Source organism: Coregonus lavaretus (genome assembly GCF_964263955.1).
Source record: "Coregonus lavaretus genome assembly, chromosome: 2".
NCBI classification, from domain to species: domain Eukaryota; kingdom Metazoa; phylum Chordata; class Actinopteri; order Salmoniformes; family Salmonidae; genus Coregonus; species Coregonus lavaretus.
This window is the reverse complement of record NC_139989.1, coordinates 43,773,720-43,792,380: the sequence shown is the minus strand read 5'-3', so window position 1 is coordinate 43,792,380 and position 18,661 is coordinate 43,773,720. Positions and strand designations below refer to the sequence as shown.

At 49.9% G+C, this 18,661-nt stretch overlaps 1 protein-coding gene across 1 annotated transcript in view; it reads right to left on the bottom strand.

Moving 5' to 3' along the window:
- LOC311146037 (carbonic anhydrase-related protein 10-like) overlaps positions 1-18,661 on the bottom strand; it is a gene marked incomplete at its 5' end in the record, with an annotated part of 42,845 nt that overhangs the window by 5,515 nt on the left and 18,669 nt on the right. The window lies entirely within an intron of this gene.

Genomic DNA, 18,661 nt, shown 5'->3' with positions numbered 1-18,661 from the left:
CATTATCATGCTGAAACATGAGGTGATGGCGGCAGATGAACGGTCTTGCCACAGTATCTTTGTGCATTAAAATTGCCATCGATAAAATGCAATTATGTTTGTTGTCCGTACTTTATGCCTGCCCATACCATAACCCCACAGCCACCATGGGGCACTCTGTTCACAACGTTGACATCAGCAAACCGCTTGCCCACAGGACGCCATACACACGGTCTGCCATCTGCCCGAAACAGTTGAAACCGGGATTAATCTGTGAAGACCACACTTCTCCAGCGTGCCAGTGGCCATTGAAGGTGAGCATTTGCCCACTGAAGTCTGTTACAACACCGAACTGCAGTCAGGTCAAGACCCTGGTGAGGGTGACGAGCACGCAGATGAGCTTCCCTGAGACGGTTTCTGACAGTTTGTGCAGAAGTTCTTCGGTTGTGCATACTCAGTTTCATCAGCTGTCCGGGTGGCTGGTCTCAGATGATCCCGCAGGTGAAGAAGCCAGATGTGGAGGTCCTGGGCTGGCATGGTTACACGTGGTCTGTGATTGTGAGGCCGGTTGGATGTACTGCCAAATTCTCTAAAACTACGTTGGAGGCGGATGATGGTAGAACATTTACATCCAATTCTCTGGCAACAGCTCTGGTGGACATTCCTGCAGTCAGCATGCCAATTGCACGCTCCCTCAATCTGTGGCATTGTGATGTGTGACAAAACTTCACATTTTTTAGTGGCCTTTTATTTTCCCCAGCACAAGGTGCACCTGTGTAATGATCATGCTGTTTTATCAGCTTCTTGATATTTCACACCTGTCAGGTGGATGGATTATCTATTATCTTGGCAAAGGAGAAATGCTCACTAACAGGGATGTAAACAAATGTGTGCACAAAATTTCAGCTCATGAAACATGGGACCAACACTTTACATGTTGCGTTTATATTTTTGTTCAGTGTAATTCTTTATCATTTCCATTATGGGTAAAAAAAAAATGTGCAGTTTCCCATTACTGCAATGTAAAATTATAATATTCCTCAGACTCATAATCACAGAATAATCATTTCGCATCGGCTGTAGGCCTACAGTAAATTAGGTTTTTAAAAGGTGAATTAAAATCTAAAAATGAGAAAATCATCTTCCAAATCTCATTACATTAAGGAAGCAGGTGAAATTAATAATAAACTAACTGAGAAACCCATCGAAATGCCCAACAGGTAAAGGAAGACCTTCAAAGCTTTGTTCCATTCTTTCATATAAAACTTCGATAACATCAAGACTTATAATGAAATGAGAGGGAGGTAAGGAGGAAAAGGGGAGGGACTTCAGTGTTATGCCCATGTAGATCATGATGGAGTCATTTATCATAGGGTGATCCACTTAGTTCATTTATTCAGAGACGTACAGTTGAAGTCAGAAGTTTACATACACTTAGGTTGGAGTCATTAAAACTAGTTTTTCAACCACTCCACAAATGTCTTGTTAACAAACTATAGTTTTCGCAAGTCAGTTAGGACATCTACTTTGTGCATGACACAAGTAATTTTTCCAACAATTGTTTACAGACAGATTATTTCACTTATAATTCACTGTATCACAATTCCAGTGGGTCAGAAGTTTACATACAATAAGTTGACTGTGCCTTTAAACAGCGTGGAAAATTCCAGAAAATGATGTCATTGCTTTAGAAGCTTCTGATAGGCTAATTGACATCATTTGAGTCAATTGGAGGTGTACCTGTGGATGTATTTCAAGGCTAACCTTCAAACTCAGTGCCTCTTTGCTTGACATCATGGGAAAATCAAAAGAAATCAGCCAAGACCTCAGAAAAAAAATTCTGGTTCATCCTTGGGAGTAATTTCCAAATGCCTGAAGGTACCACGTTCATCTGTACAAACAATAGTACGCAAGTATAAACACCATGGGACCACGCAGCCGTCATACCGCTCAGGAAGGAGCGGTATGAACGTGGTACCTTCAGGCATTTGCACTGAACGTACTTTGGTACGAAAAGTGCAAATCAATCCCAGAACAACAGCAAAGGACCTTGTGAAGATGCTGGAGGAAACAGGTACAAAAGTATCTATATCCACAGTAAAATGAGTCCTATATCGACATAACCTGAAAGGCCGCTCAGCAAGGAAGAAGCCACTGCTCCAAAACCGCCATAAAAAAGCCAGACTACGGTTTGCAACTGCACATGGGGACAAAGATCGTACTTTTTGGAGAAATGTCCTCTGGTCTGATGAAACAAAAATAGAACTGTTTGGCCATAATGACCATCGTTATGTTTGGAGGAAAAAGGGGGGACTTGAAAGCCGAAGAACACCATCCCAACCGTGAAGCACGGGGGTGGCAGCATCATGCTGTTGGGGTGCTTTGCTGCAGGAGGGACTGGTGCACTTCACAAAATAGATGGCATCATGAGGAAGGAAAATTATGTGGATATATTGAAGCAACATCAAGACATCAGTCAGGAAGTTAAAGCCTGGTCGCAAATGGATCTTCTAAATGGACAAAGACCCCAAGCATACTACCAAAATTGTGGCAAAATGGCTTAAGGACAACAAAGTCAAGGTATTGGAGTGGCCATCACAAAGCCCTGACCTCAATCCTATAGAACATTTGTGGGCAGAACTGAAAAAGCGTCTGCAAGCAAGGAGGCCTACAAACCTGATTCATCCAACTTATTGTGGGAAGCTTGTGGAAGGCTACCCGAAATGGATTAAATGTCAGGAATTGTGAAAAACTGAGTTTAAATGTATTTGGCTAAGGTGTATGTAAACAAAAAATACTGCTGATGTTTAAATGAGGTAGGAAAAGCAATATATTTCACCTGACACATGGTTTTTAATAGCCCTTTAAACAGGGGCCCTTTCTACTCTTTCTACTTAGTGCATAATGCATGTAATCAAATGAGCAAAATGGTGAGAGCTGAACGTTAATTCAATTCCTCAACACTGTTATGTATTAGACCAAATCTTCCACTGACACCTATTCTAATTACCAGGCAAAATAAGCACTGGAACTGAGCTGGCACTGAGCTGGCACTGAGCTGGCACTGAGCTGGAACTGAGCTGGAACTGAGCTGGAACTGAGCTGGCACTGAGCTGGCACTGAGCTGGCACTGAGCTGGAACTGAGCTGGCACTGAGCTGGCATTGAGCTGGCACTGAGCTGGAACTGAGCTGGAACTGAGCTGGCACTGAGCTGGCACTAGGGCCAATACTTTGTTGTAGGCTCTGTTTTGGGGATTATACAGTGAGGGGGAAAAAGTATTTGATCCCCTGCTGATATTGTACGTTTGCCCACTGACAAAGAAATGATCAGTCTATAATTTTAATGGTAGGTTTATTTGAACAGTGAGAGACAGAATAACAACAAAAAAATCCAGAAAAACGCATGTCAAAAATGTTATAAATTGGTTTGCATTTTAATGAGGGAAATAAGTATTTGACCCCTCTGCAAAACATGACTTAGTACTTGGTGGCAAAACCCTTGTTGGCAATCACAGAGGTCAGATGTTTCTTGTAGTTGGCCACCAGGTTTGCGCACATCTCAGGAGGGATTTTGACCCACTCCTCTTTGCAGATCTTCTCCAAGTCATTAAGGTTTCGAGGCTGACGTTTGGCAACTCGAACCTTCAGCTCCCTCCACAGATTTTCTATGGGATTAAGGTCTGGAGACTGGCTAGGCCACTCCAGGACTTTAATGTGCTTCTTCTTGAGCCACTCCTTTGTTGCCTTGGCCGTGTGTTTTGGGTCATTGTCATGCTGGAATACCCATCCACAACCCATTTTCAATGCCCTGGCTGAGGGAAGGAGGTTCTCACCCAAGATTTGACGGTACATGGCCCCGTCCATCGTCCCTTTGATGCGGTGAAGTTGTCCTGACCCCTTAGCAGAAAAACACCCCCAAAGCATAATGTTTCCACCTCCATGTTTGACGGTGGGGATGGTGTTCTTGGGGTCATAGGCAGCATTCCTCCTCCTCCAAACACGGCGAGTTTAGTTGATGCCAAAGAGCTCCATTTTGGTCTCATCTGACCACAACACTTTCACCCAGTTCTCCTCTGAATCATTCAGATGTTAATTGGCAAACTTCAGACGGCCCTGTATATGTGCTTTTTTGAGCAGGGGGACCTTGCGGGCGCTGTAGGATTTCAGTCATTCACGGCTTAGTGTGTTACCAATTGTTTTCTTGGTGACAATGGTCCCAGCTGTCTTGAGATCATTGACAAGATCCTCCCGTGTAGTTCTGGGCTGATTCCTCACCGTTCTCATGATTATTGCAACTCCACGAGGTGAGATCTTGCATGGAGCCCCAGGCCGAGGGAGATTGACAGTTCTTTTGTGTTTCATCCATTTGCGAATAATCGCACCAACTGTTGTCACCTTCTCACCAAGCTGCTTGGCGATGGTCTTGTAGCCCATTCCAGCCTTGTGTAGGTCTACAATCTTGTCCCTGACATCCTTGGAGAGCTCTTTGGTCTTGGCCATGGTGGAGAGTTTGGAATCTGATTGATTGATTGCTTCTGTGGACAGGTGTCTTTTATACAGGTAACAAGCTGAGATTAGAAGCACTCCCTTTAAGAGTGTGCTCCTAATCTCAGCTCGTTACCTGTATAAAAGACACCTGGGAGCCAGAAATCTTTCTGATTGAGAGGGGGTCAAATACTTATTTCCCTCAATAAAATGCAAATCAATTTATAACATTTTGGACATGCGTTTTTCTGGATTTTTTTGTTGTTATTCTGTCTCTCACTGTTCAAATAAACCTACCATTAAAATTATAGACTGATCATTTCTTTGTCAGTGGGCAAACGTACAAAATCAGCAGGGGATCAAATACCTTTTTCCCTCACTGTATTATCTCTACTGGCTAGTAAGCAAAAAAATGTGATGAGGCCCTTTGGGATGTGATAATGTAGCTGGTTTGCTTTGTCATACGAAGATGTTTTCTCTAAATCCACCTACTGTTCACCGAACAGCCTTCAAAATCCTTCAGATAACAGTGGTGCATTAAAGTATGATAGAAAAATATACCCACTGAACAGTGCATTCAATGTATAGAATATATATATATATGTATATATATATATATTAAAATAGTTGCAGACAGGTTATGATTTTTTTAAAATAGTGGCAGATGTTTGAAGTTTTTCAGTTCTTGTATTCATCTTGTGTAGCGACCGACTACACTCTAAATCAGTGCTTTTATACTGGCCGGGCATGGTCACTCAATCAAACCAAATCAAATCTCTTAACATAACTTCAATTTATTAACAGTAGCATGGACACTCAATTGGATATTCTACCACAAACTGTCTTTCAAATGCTCTCCATTCTGTGCTGTCTCATTGACACAACAGACTAGGCCTACCTAACAGGCTGAAATTCTGCAGATGAACCTCAATTCCATTCAGATTCACAATGATCATTGATTATGACAACGCACAATGCTCTAGCTACCTTGAATGCAATGCATTTGTACTTAAAGTCATGCTAAAGGAGGAGTTGACACAATAACACTCCTGTTGAGGGATTTACCGATTTTGCTGCCCGCTTTAAGCATTCCCAAACAGAGCATAAAAGCTGCTTACCATGAGTGATAGATTAAACATGGCTACAGGGGCAAAAATCCCCCCACGCTTCATTGAGTTGAAAAGGCTTGGGACTAATAGCTGTTCTGCTTCAGTGAATTGAGTCCAAATATTGGGGGCTTTTTTGGGGACATTTGATTATAGTTAGAAATTAGTGTTGTATCAGGTTAGGTTAAGCCAAGCCTTTCCCCTCTGCTGTACAGTGAACTGTCCCTCAGTGTCAAGGATGTTGTAAGTGGGTGTGGTGGTGGAATCAGGCGCAGGACGCAGAAGTATAGTTCCAAAGACTTTAGTGATATCTCTAACCGTGCAAGCACTAAATAGCCCGAAGGCGAAACTCCGCGCGCAGGCGAAACAAAACGGGCGCACAAACAGGTGCGACAAAACTCTCCAAACTATGGAGGACAGCTCTACCGAGCAAATAGTCAATACATCCAGCAACAAAGCACGACAGTGAAAACAATCACACACAACACTAACACAAACCCAAGGAGAACTTATAGGACACTAATACACTAAACGAAAACAGGTGTGACAACAATTAGACAAAAGCAAACGAACATAGAAACATGCAACGGTGGCAGCTAGTATTCCGGAGACAACGAACGCCGAAGCCTGCCCGAGCAAGGAAGAGAGGCAGCCTCGGCCGAAACCGTGACAGTACCCCCCCCTTGACGCGCGGCTCCAGACGTGCGCCGACTCCGGCCTCGGGGACGACCAGGAGGACGCGGAGCAGGATGCGTCGGGTGCCCACGATGGAATTCCGTCAGGAGAGACGGGTCCAAAATGTCCCTCCTTGGCACCCAGCACCGTTCCTCCGGGCCGTACCCCTCCCACTCCACTAGATATTGGAGACCCCCCATCCGACGTCTCGAATCCAAGATGGACCGCACGGAGTACGCCGGTGCCCCCTCGATGTCCAATGGGGGCGGAGGAGTCTCCCTGATCTCACTTTCTTGGAGTGGGCCAGCTACCACCGGCCTGAGAAGAGACACATGGAACGAGGGGTTAATACTTTTATATTCAACAGGTAGTTGTAATTTGTAACACACCTCGTTCAACCTTCTCAGGACTTTAAATGGCCCTACAAACCGCCGACCCAGTTTCCGACAGGGCAGGCGGAGGGGCAGGTTTCTGGTAGAGAGCCAGACTCGATCACCAGGTGCGTACACCGGTCCCTCACTGCGGTGGAGATCGGCGCTCGCCTTATGACGCCGGAGGGCCCGCTGCAGGTGGACGTGTGCAGCGTTCCATGTCTCCTCCGAGCGCCGCACCCACTCATCCACCACAGGAGCCTCGATCTGGCTCTGCTGCCAAGGTGCCAGAACCGGCTGGTAACCTAACACACCTTGGAAAGGGGTTAGGTTAGTGGAGGAATGGCGTAGGGAATTCTGGGCCATTTCGGCCCAGGGAACGTACCTTGCCCACTCCTCTGGCCGGTCCTGGCAGTATGTTCTAAGAAACCTACCCACATCCTGGTTCACACGTTCCACCTGCCCATTACTCTCCGGGTGGTAACCCGAGGTGAGGCTCACCGAGACCCCCAATCGCTCCATAAAAGCTCTCCAGACTCTGGAGGTAAATTGGGGACTTCGATCAGACACAATATCCTCGGGTACCCCGTAGTGCCGGAACACATGGGTGAATAGTGCTTCGGCGGTTTGCAGGGCAGTAGGAAGGCCCGGCATGGGGAGCAAACGACAGGCCTTAGAAAACCGGTCCACAACGACCAGTATAGTGGTATTCCCCTGTGAAGGAGGAAGGTCAGTTAGGAAATCCACCGAGAGGTGAGACCATGGTCGTTGTGGAACGGGCAGGGGTAGTAACTTACCCCTAGGCAGATGTCTAGGCGCCTTACACTGGGCGCACACCGAGCAGGAGGAAACATAAACCCTCACATCCCTCGCCAACGTGGGCCACCAGTACTTGGCACTAAGACAGTGCACTGTCCGGCCGATACCAGGGTGTCCAGAGGAGGGTGACGTGTGAGCCCAATAGATCAATCGATCCCGAACCTCGAGCGGAACGTACTTCCGACCCTCCGGGCATTGAGGTGGACTAGGGTCGGTGCGTAACGCTCGCTCGAGTTCAGCATCGACCTCCCACACTACCGGTGCCACCAGACACGACTCCGGCAGTATGGGAGTGGGCTCCACGGACCTCTCCTCCGTGTCATACCGCCGAGACAGTGCGTCTGCCTTACCATTCTGTGACCCAGGGATGTACGTGATCTTGAATGTGAACCGGGTCAAAAACATATTCCACCTCGCCTGGCGAGGGTTCAGCCTCCTCGCTGCCCGGATGTACTCCAGGTTACGGTGGTCCGTCAAAATGAGGAAAGGGTGTTGAGCCCCCTCAAGCCAGTGCCTCCACACCTTTAGGGCCTGTACCACGGCTAACAGCTCCCTGTCCCCTACGTCATAGTTTCGCTCCGCCGGACTGAGCTTCTTGGAATAAAAGGCACAGGGGCGGAGTTTAGGTGGCGCGCCGGACCGTTGCGAAAGCACGGCTCCTATACCGGCCTCTGACGCGTCCACCTCTACCTGAAATGGCAAAGAGGGATCCGGATGCGCCAGCACCGGGGCCGAGGTAAACAGGTCCTTCAGCCTCCCAAACGCCCTGTCCGCCTCGGCAGACCACTGCAGACGCACCGGACCCCCCTTCAAAAGAGACGTGATGGGAGCTGCCACCTGTCCAAAACCCCGGATAAACCTCCGGTAGTAATTCGCAAACCCCAAAAACTGCTGCACCTCCTTCACAGTGGTTGGTGTTTGCCAATTACGCACGGCTGACACCCGGTCTACCTCCATCTTCACCCCTGACGCAGACAACTGATACCCCAAAAAGGAGACCGACTCCTGGAAAAACAGACACTTCTCTGCCTTGACATACAGGTCGTGCTCCACCAGCCTCCGCAACACTCTGCGCACCAGGGCCACATGCTCGACTCGGGTAGGCGAGTACACGAGAATGTCATCTATGTACACAACCACCCCCTGCCCCTGCATGTCCCTGAAGATCTCATCCACGAATGATTGGAAAACTGACGGAGCGTTCATCAACCCGTATGGCATGACAAGATACTCGTAATGGCCCGAGGTGGTACTAAAGGCTGTCTTCCATTCATCGCCCTCCCTGATGCGCACCAAGTTGTACGCGCTCCTGAGATCTAATTTAGTGAAGAAACGCGCCCCATGCAATGACTCAGTCATGGTCGCAATCAGCGGGAGTGGATAACTGTACTTCACCGTGATCTGATTGAGACCACGGTAATCGATGCACGGGCGTAACCCACCATCCTTTTTCTTCACAAAAAAGAAACTCGAGGACGCAGGGGAAGTGGAAGGCCGTATGTATCCTTGTCTCAGAGATTCGTCTATGTAAGTCTCCATAGCTTTCTTCTCCTCCTGAGACAGAGGATACACATGGCTCCGTGGGAGCGCAGCTCCTGCCTGGAGGTCTATCGCACAATCTCCCTGCCTATGGGGCGGCAACTGCGTCGCCCTCGACTTACTAAACGCAATAGCCAAATCCCCATACTCAGGGGGAACGTGCAATGCGGGCACCTGGTTTGGACTCTCCACCGAGGTAGCCCCTACGGAAACGCCTAAACATCGACCCACACACTGGGCAGACCACTCCATCAGAGCCCTCTCCTGCCACGAAATAGATGGGTTATGGGTACTCAACCAGGGCATGCCCAGCACCACCGGATACGCAGGCGAGGCGATCAGAAATAGCTGGATCATCTCCTGATGACCCCCCTGCGCACACATCCTAAGTGGCGCTGTAACCTCCCTGATCAAGCCCGCACCCAACGGACGGCTATCTAGGGCATGAACGGGGAAAGGAACGTCAACAGGTAGAAGGGGAATCCCTAAGGCTAAACAAAATTGCTTATCAACAAAATTCCCAGCCGCGCCTGAATCTACCAGCGCCTTATGCTGGGAATGAGGTGCTACCTGTGGAAAACGCACAGGTATACAAAAGTGTGCAACAGAGAGCTCTGGGTGAGTGGGGCGCCTACTCACCTGGAAGGACTCCCCAGTGCGGGACCTGTCGTCTTCCCCCCTAGGAGGCCATCCCCAGCACCTAGCCGCGGTGTGTCCTCCCCGACCACAGTTGGTGCAGGAGATGGACCCCCTCGTATTCCGACCCCTCCTCTCTCTAGCGCCAGCGCCCCCGAGCTCCATGGGGCACGGCTCGGAAGCGCTGGAGGGTGAAATGGACGGACCCCCCTCGGGACGTCCGCGGGTAGCCAGCCTGATGGACATGTCGACCAACTGGTCGAACGAGAGACTGGTGTCCCTACAGGCCAGCTCCCTACGGACGTCCTCACGTAGACTACATCGATAGTGATCGATGAGGGCCCGCTCATTCCACCCTGCATCCACCGCTAGAGTGCGGAATTCTAAGGCGAACTCCTGGGCACTCCTCCTCCCCTGCCGGAGGCCGAACAGACGCTCCCCCGCCGCTTTCCCCTCCGGGGGATGGTCAAACACCGCCCTGAAGCGGCGGGAGAACTCGTCGTAGGTGATGGTGTTAGCGTCTATTCTCCTCCACTCTGCGTTGGCCCATTCCAACGCTTTACCGGAAAGGCAGGAGATCAGGGCGGACACGCTCTCGTGCCCCGAGGGCGCCGGGTGCACGGTGGCCAGGTAAAGCTCCACCTGGAGAAGGAATCCCTGACACCCGGCAGCGGTCCCATCGTAGGCCCTCGGGAGCGAGAGTCGAACTCCTCTGGGTTCCGGAGCGGGAAGAGGCTGACTTGCCGATGGCGCGGGCAGGGACGATGGTAGTGGAGGTGTCCCTCGGGTCTCCCAGCCTCTCATGGTGGTGATCACCTCCTGCAGTGCGGACCCCATCCGCAGGATCTGGTCATTTTGCTGGCGGACCCTGTCCTCCAGCGTCGCCTGCGCTGCTTCGGCTCCTGCTGATTCCATTTAAAGGTGTGTGATTCTGTCAAGGATGTTGTAAGTGGGTGTGGTGGTGGAATCAGGCGCAGGACGCAGAAGTATAGTTCCAAAGACTTTAGTGATATCTCTAACCGTGCAAGCACTAAATAGCCCGAAGGCGAAACTCCGCGCGCAGGCGAAACAAAACGGGCGCACAAACAGGTGCGACAAAACTCTCCAAACTATGGAGGACAGCTCTACCGAGCAAATAGTCAATACATCCAGCAACAAAGCACGACAGTGAAAACAATCACACACAACACTAACACAAACCCAAGGAGAACTTATAGGACACTAATACACTAAACGAAAACAGGTGTGACAACAATTAGACAAAAGCAAACGAACATAGAAACATGCAACGGTGGCAGCTAGTATTCCGGAGACAACGAACGCCGAAGCCTGCCCGAGCAAGGAAGAGAGGCAGCCTCGGCCGAAACCGTGACAGTACCCCCCCCTTGACGCGCGGCTCCAGACGTGCGCCGACTCCGGCCTCGGGGACGACCAGGAGGACGCGGAGCAGGATGCGTCGGGTGCCCACGATGGAATTCCGTCAGGAGAGACGGGTCCAAAATGTCCCTCCTTGGCACCCAGCACCGTTCCTCCGGGCCGTACCCCTCCCACTCCACTAGATATTGGAGACCCCCCATCCGACGTCTCGAATCCAAGATGGACCGCACGGAGTACGCCGGTGCCCCCTCGATGTCCAATGGGGGCGGAGGAGTCTCCCTGATCTCACTTTCTTGGAGTGGGCCAGCTACCACCGGCCTGAGAAGAGACACATGGAACGAGGGGTTAATACTTTTATATTCAACAGGTAGTTGTAATTTGTAACACACCTCGTTCAACCTTCTCAGGACTTTAAATGGCCCTACAAACCGCCGACCCAGTTTCCGACAGGGCAGGCGGAGGGGCAGGTTTCTGGTAGAGAGCCAGACTCGATCACCAGGTGCGTACACCGGTCCCTCACTGCGGTGGAGATCGGCGCTCGCCTTATGACGCCGGAGGGCCCGCTGCAGGTGGACGTGTGCAGCGTTCCATGTCTCCTCCGAGCGCCGCACCCACTCATCCACCACAGGAGCCTCGATCTGGCTCTGCTGCCAAGGTGCCAGAACCGGCTGGTAACCTAACACACCTTGGAAAGGGGTTAGGTTAGTGGAGGAATGGCGTAGGGAATTCTGGGCCATTTCGGCCCAGGGAACGTACCTTGCCCACTCCTCTGGCCGGTCCTGGCAGTATGTTCTAAGAAACCTACCCACATCCTGGTTCACACGTTCCACCTGCCCATTACTCTCCGGGTGGTAACCCGAGGTGAGGCTCACCGAGACCCCCAATCGCTCCATAAAAGCTCTCCAGACTCTGGAGGTAAATTGGGGACCTCGATCAGACACAATATCCTCGGGTACCCCGTAGTGCCGGAACACATGGGTGAATAGTGCTTCGGCGGTTTGCAGGGCAGTAGGAAGGCCCGGCATGGGGAGCAAACGACAGGCCTTAGAAAACCGGTCCACAACGACCAGTATAGTGGTATTCCCCTGTGAAGGAGGAAGGTCAGTTAGGAAATCCACCGAGAGGTGAGACCATGGTCGTTGTGGAACGGGCAGGGGTAGTAACTTACCCCTAGGCAGATGTCTAGGCGCCTTACACTGGGCGCACACCGAGCAGGAGGAAACATAAACCCTCACATCCCTCGCCAACGTGGGCCACCAGTACTTGGCACTAAGACAGTGCACTGTCCGGCCGATACCAGGGTGTCCAGAGGAGGGTGACGTGTGAGCCCAATAGATCAATCGATCCCGAACCTCGAGCGGAACGTACTTCCGACCCTCCGGGCATTGAGGTGGACTAGGGTCGGTGCGTAACGCTCGCTCGAGTTCAGCATCGACCTCCCACACTACCGGTGCCACCAGACACGACTCCGGCAGTATGGGAGTGGGCTCCACGGACCTCTCCTCCGTGTCATACCGCCGAGACAGTGCGTCTGCCTTACCATTCTGTGACCCAGGGATGTACGTGATCTTGAATGTGAACCGGGTCAAAAACATATTCCACCTCGCCTGGCGAGGGTTCAGCCTCCTCGCTGCCCGGATGTACTCCAGGTTACGGTGGTCCGTCAAAATGAGGAAAGGGTGTTGAGCCCCCTCAAGCCAGTGCCTCCACACCTTTAGGGCCTGTACCACGGCTAACAGCTCCCTGTCCCCTACGTCATAGTTTCGCTCCGCCGGACTGAGCTTCTTGGAATAAAAGGCACAGGGGCGGAGTTTAGGTGGCGCGCCGGACCGTTGCGAAAGCACGGCTCCTATACCGGCCTCTGACGCGTCCACCTCTACCTGAAATGGCAAAGAGGGATCCGGATGCGCCAGCACCGGGGCCGAGGTAAACAGGTCCTTCAGCCTCCCAAACGCCCTGTCCGCCTCGGCAGACCACTGCAGACGCACCGGACCCCCCTTCAAAAGAGACGTGATGGGAGCTGCCACCTGTCCAAAACCCCGGATAAACCTCCGGTAGTAATTCGCAAACCCCAAAAACTGCTGCACCTCCTTCACAGTGGTTGGTGTTTGCCAATTACGCACGGCTGACACCCGGTCTACCTCCATCTTCACCCCTGACGCAGACAACTGATACCCCAAAAAGGAGACCGACTCCTGGAAAAACAGACACTTCTCTGCCTTGACATACAGGTCGTGCTCCACCAGCCTCCGCAACACTCTGCGCACCAGGGCCACATGCTCGACTCGGGTAGGCGAGTACACGAGAATGTCATCTATGTACACAACCACCCCCTGCCCCTGCATGTCCCTGAAGATCTCATCCACGAATGATTGGAAAACTGACGGAGCGTTCATCAACCCGTATGGCATGACAAGATACTCGTAATGGCCCGAGGTGGTACTAAAGGCTGTCTTCCATTCATCGCCCTCCCTGATGCGCACCAAGTTGTACGCGCTCCTGAGATCTAATTTAGTGAAGAAACGCGCCCCATGCAATGACTCAGTCATGGTCGCAATCAGCGGGAGTGGATAACTGTACTTCACCGTGATCTGATTGAGACCACGGTAATCGATGCACGGGCGTAACCCACCATCCTTTTTCTTCACAAAAAAGAAACTCGAGGACGCAGGGGACGTGGAAGGCCGTATGTATCCTTGTCTCAGAGATTCGTCTATGTAAGTCTCCATAGCTTTCTTCTCCTCCTGAGACAGAGGATACACATGGCTCCGTGGGAGCGCAGCTCCTGCCTGGAGGTCTATCGCACAATCTCCCTGCCTATGGGGCGGCAACTGCGTCGCCCTCGACTTACTAAACGCAATAGCCAAATCCCCATACTCAGGGGGAACGTGCAATGCGGGCACCTGGTTTGGACTCTCCACCGAGGTAGCCCCTACGGAAACGCCTAAACATCGACCCACACACTGGGCAGACCACTCCATCAGAGCCCTCTCCTGCCACGAAATAGATGGGTTATGGGTACTCAACCAGGGCATGCCCAGCACCACCGGATACGCAGGCGAGGCGATCAGAAATAGCTGGATCATCTCCTGATGACCCCCCTGCGCACACATCCTAAGTGGCGCTGTAACCTCCCTGATCAAGCCCGCACCCAACGGACGGCTATCTAGGGCATGAACGGGGAAAGGAACGTCAACAGGTAGAAGGGGAATCCCTAAGGCTAAACAAAATTGCTTATCAACAAAATTCCCAGCCGCGCCTGAATCTACCAGCGCCTTATGCTGGGAATGAGGTGCTACCTGTGGAAAACGCACAGGTATACAAAAGTGTGCAACAGAGAGCTCTGGGTGAGTGGGGCGCCTACTCACCTGGAAGGACTCCCCAGTGCGGGACCTGTCGTCTTCCCCCCTAGGAGGCCATCCCCAGCACCTAGCCGCGGTGTGTCCTCCCCGACCACAGTTGGTGCAGGAGATGGACCCCCTCGTATTCCGACCCCTCCTCTCTCTAGCGCCAGCGCCCCCGAGCTCCATGGGGCACGGCTCGGAAGCGCTGGAGGGTGAAATGGACGGACCCCCCTCGGGACGTCCGCGGGTAGCCAGCCTGATGGACATGTCGACCAACTGGTCGAACGAGAGACTGGTGTCCCTACAGGCCAGCTCCCTACGGACGTCCTCACGTAGACTACATCGATAGTGATCGATGAGGGCCCGCTCATTCCACCCTGCATCCACCGCTAGAGTGCGGAATTCTAAGGCGAACTCCTGGGCACTCCTCCTCCCCTGCCGGAGGCCGAACAGACGCTCCCCCGCCGCTTTCCCCTCCGGGGGATGGTCAAACACCGCCCTGAAGCGGCGGGAGAACTCGTCGTAGGTGATGGTGTTAGCGTCTATTCTCCTCCACTCTGCGTTGGCCCATTCCAACGCTTTACCGGAAAGGCAGGAGATCAGGGCGGACACGCTCTCGTGCCCCGAGGGCGCCGGGTGCACGGTGGCCAGGTAAAGCTCCACCTGGAGAAGGAATCCCTGACACCCGGCAGCGGTCCCATCGTAGGCCCTCGGGAGCGAGAGTCGAACTCCTCTGGGTTCCGGAGCGGGAAGAGGCTGACTTGCCGATGGCGCGGGCAGGGACGATGGTAGTGGAGGTGTCCCTCGGGTCTCCCAGCCTCTCATGGTGGTGATCACCTCCTGCAGTGCGGACCCCATCCGCAGGATCTGGTCATTTTGCTGGCGGACCCTGTCCTCCAGCGTCGCCTGCGCTGCTTCGGCTCCTGCTGATTCCATTTAAAGGTGTGTGATTCTGTCAAGGATGTTGTAAGTGGGTGTGGTGGTGGAATCAGGCGCAGGACGCAGAAGTATAGTTCCAAAGACTTTAGTGATATCTCTAACCGTGCAAGCACTAAATAGCCCGAAGGCGAAACTCCGCGCGCAGGCGAAACAAAACGGGCGCACAAACAGGTGCGACAAAACTCTCCAAACTATGGAGGACAGCTCTACCGAGCAAATAGTCAATACATCCAGCAACAAAGCACGACAGTGAAAACAATCACACACAACACTAACACAAACCCAAGGAGAACTTATAGGACACTAATACACTAAACGAAAACAGGTGTGACAACAATTAGACAAAAGCAAACGAACATAGAAACATGCAACGGTGGCAGCTAGTATTCCGGAGACAACGAACGCCGAAGCCTGCCCGAGCAAGGAAGAGAGGCAGCCTCGGCCGAAACCGTGACACTCAGGCTTTTCCCACATTTTGTTGTGTTACTAAGTGGGATTCAAATGGATTTAATTGTATTTTTTTGTCATTGATCTACACAAAATACTCTACACAAAATACTCTAATGTCAATCCAAATCCTAACATTTGTAAAAAATTAATGAAAAATAAAACACAAATTTGTCTTGATTAGATAAGTATTCAACCCCCTGAGTCAATACATGTTAGAATCACCTATGGCAGCGATTACAGCTGTGAGTCTTTCTGGGTAAGTCTCTAAGAGCTTTCCACACCTGGATTGTGCAACATTTGCCCATTATTCTTTTCAAAATTCTTCAAGCTCTGTCAAATTGGCTGTTGGTCATTGCTAGACAGCCATTTTCAAGTCTTGCCATATATTTTCAAGCCAATTTACGGGGGGCCAGTATGAAAATAAAAAAATAATGTATGCACTCACTAACTGTAAGTCGCTCTGGATAAGAGCGTCTGCTAAATGATGTAAATGTAATGTTTTGGAATATTTTTTATTCTGTACAGGTTTCGTTCTTTTCACTTTGTCAATTAGGTTAGTATTGTGGAGTAATTATAATGTTGTTGATCCATCCTCAGTTTTCTCCTATCACAGCCATTAAACTCTGTAAATGTTTTAAAGTCACCATTGGCCTCATGGTGAAATCCCTGAGCGGTTTCCTTCCTCTCTGGCAACTGACTGAAGGACACCAGTATCTTTATAGAGACTGGGTGTATTGATACACCATCCAAAGTGTAATTAATAACTTCACCATGCTCAAAGGGATATTCAACGGCTGCTTTTTTTTTTTTTTTACCAATCTACCAATAGGTGCCCTTCTTTGCGAGGCATTGGAAAACTTCCCTGGTCTTTGTGGTTGAATCTGTATTTGAAATTCACTGCTCGACTGAGGGACCTTACAGATAATTGTATGTGTGGGGTACAGTGATCAAGTAGTCATTCAAAAATAAAGTTAAAAACTATTATTGCACATAGAGTGAGTCCATGCAACTTATTATGTGACTTGTTAAGCCAATTTTTACTCCTGAACTTAGCCATAACAAAGGGGTTGAATACTTATTGACTCAAGATATTTCAGCGTTTCATTTTTAATTAATTTGTAAAAATGTCTAAAAACATTATTCCACTTTAACATTATGGGGTATTGTGTGTAGGCCAGTGTTATGATGAGTTTTCTGGTATCGAGAAGTTCAGGATGCAAGAGAGTAGTCGAACACTTAGATGGAGAGTTGATTCAGAGTTATTTAATGGTTACAGTACTGGATTCATATGACAAGCGGTACGGGCGTAGCCTCTTGTCATCTGAATGACTTACATAGACAAATCTCTCAGTTTATATAATGGTTTCCGAGCTACTTCTATCCAACAGTTGCCAACCATTATTGAGTGTCACTCATCTCCTATAATAGGATCCCCCTACATAGTATCGTGTGGCACCCTAGCCAGGCCATTCCATCACGTACTCCTCCTAAGATTAGCACCAGTGGCCCCCAATCTATCTTGGCACACCGACCTTCTGTCACCCACCAGTGACATCAATAACACCTGGCGTGTCCTTGCCCTCTCTCACACATACAGCTCATGAGTTTAAAGACATTAACAAATCCTGTATCAAAAAACGTTATATCAGCCAGTGACAAAAAAATCTAAATTTAAACCATTTTAAATTCAGGCTGTAACACAACAAAATGTGGAAAAAGTCAAGGGGTGTGAATTCTTTCTGATGGCACTGTACATGTCATACCTCACTTTCATGCAGAACGCAAGACTCTCCCATTTATTATATCAATGAAAAGGAAATTGCAGTGAATGCCCTCAAAACAGTGAGAACGGGAGGTAGTTTTGGTTTTCCACCATGTTTTGAGAAGATAAGTTAGACTAGCTTTGATTAGACTATTATATCCCCCATCAGTTTTCTCTTAGGTCCCTGGAGGCCCTCTAATGTCCCTGCCTGAAAAACACACATTTTACACATACGCCATTTAGCTCTTATCCAGAGCAATTTACAGGAGCAATTAGGGGTAAGTGCCTTGCTCAGGGGCACATCGACTGATTTTTCACCTAGTCGGCTCGGGGATTCTAACCAGTGATCTTTCGGTTACTGGCCAAACGCTCTCAACCGCTAGGCTACCTGCGCCCTCTAACTGTGGCCTTTACACTCTGAAGTGAGCTCCTCTCTGTGGAGAAACTCATTCTATCCAACGAGGCACGTTGTCTCAAAGTTGGGATTTTACTGAACTTCACAGACACTCAGCATGAGATCCACAATAGTAGAATAACGGAGAGAATTTTGTCTCGGGCTAAACACGAGCAGCAGAGAGAATCTCCAGTAAACACACGTTGACAGAAACACTGCCTGTTCCTGGCAGTTCAATGCATTTGGGGTGGCAAAGCAACGGAAGGCATGTTACTTGTTCCGCCAACACAGTAAGGTTACAACACGCAAAATAGGTACAGTGGGGAAAAAAAGTATTTAGTCAGCCACCAATTGTGCAAGTTCTCCCACTTAAAAAGATGAGAGAGGCCTGTAATTTTCATCATAGGTACACGTCAACTATGACAGACAAAATGAGATTTTTTTTCTCCAGAAAATCACATTGTAGGATTTTTTATGCATTTATTTGCAAATTATGGTGGAAAATAAGTATTTGGTCAATAACAAAAGTTTCTCAATACTTTGTTATATACCCTTTGTTGGCAATGACACAGGTCAAACGTTTTCTGTAAGTCTTCACAAGGTTTTCACACACTGTTGCTGGTATTTTGGCCCATTCCTCCATGCAGATCTCCTCTAGAGCAGTGATGTTTTGGGGCTGTCGCTGGGCAACACGGACTTTCAACTCCCTCCAAAGATTTTCTATGGGGTTGAGATCTGGAGACTGGCTAGGCCACTCCAGGACCTTGAAATGCTTCTTACGAAG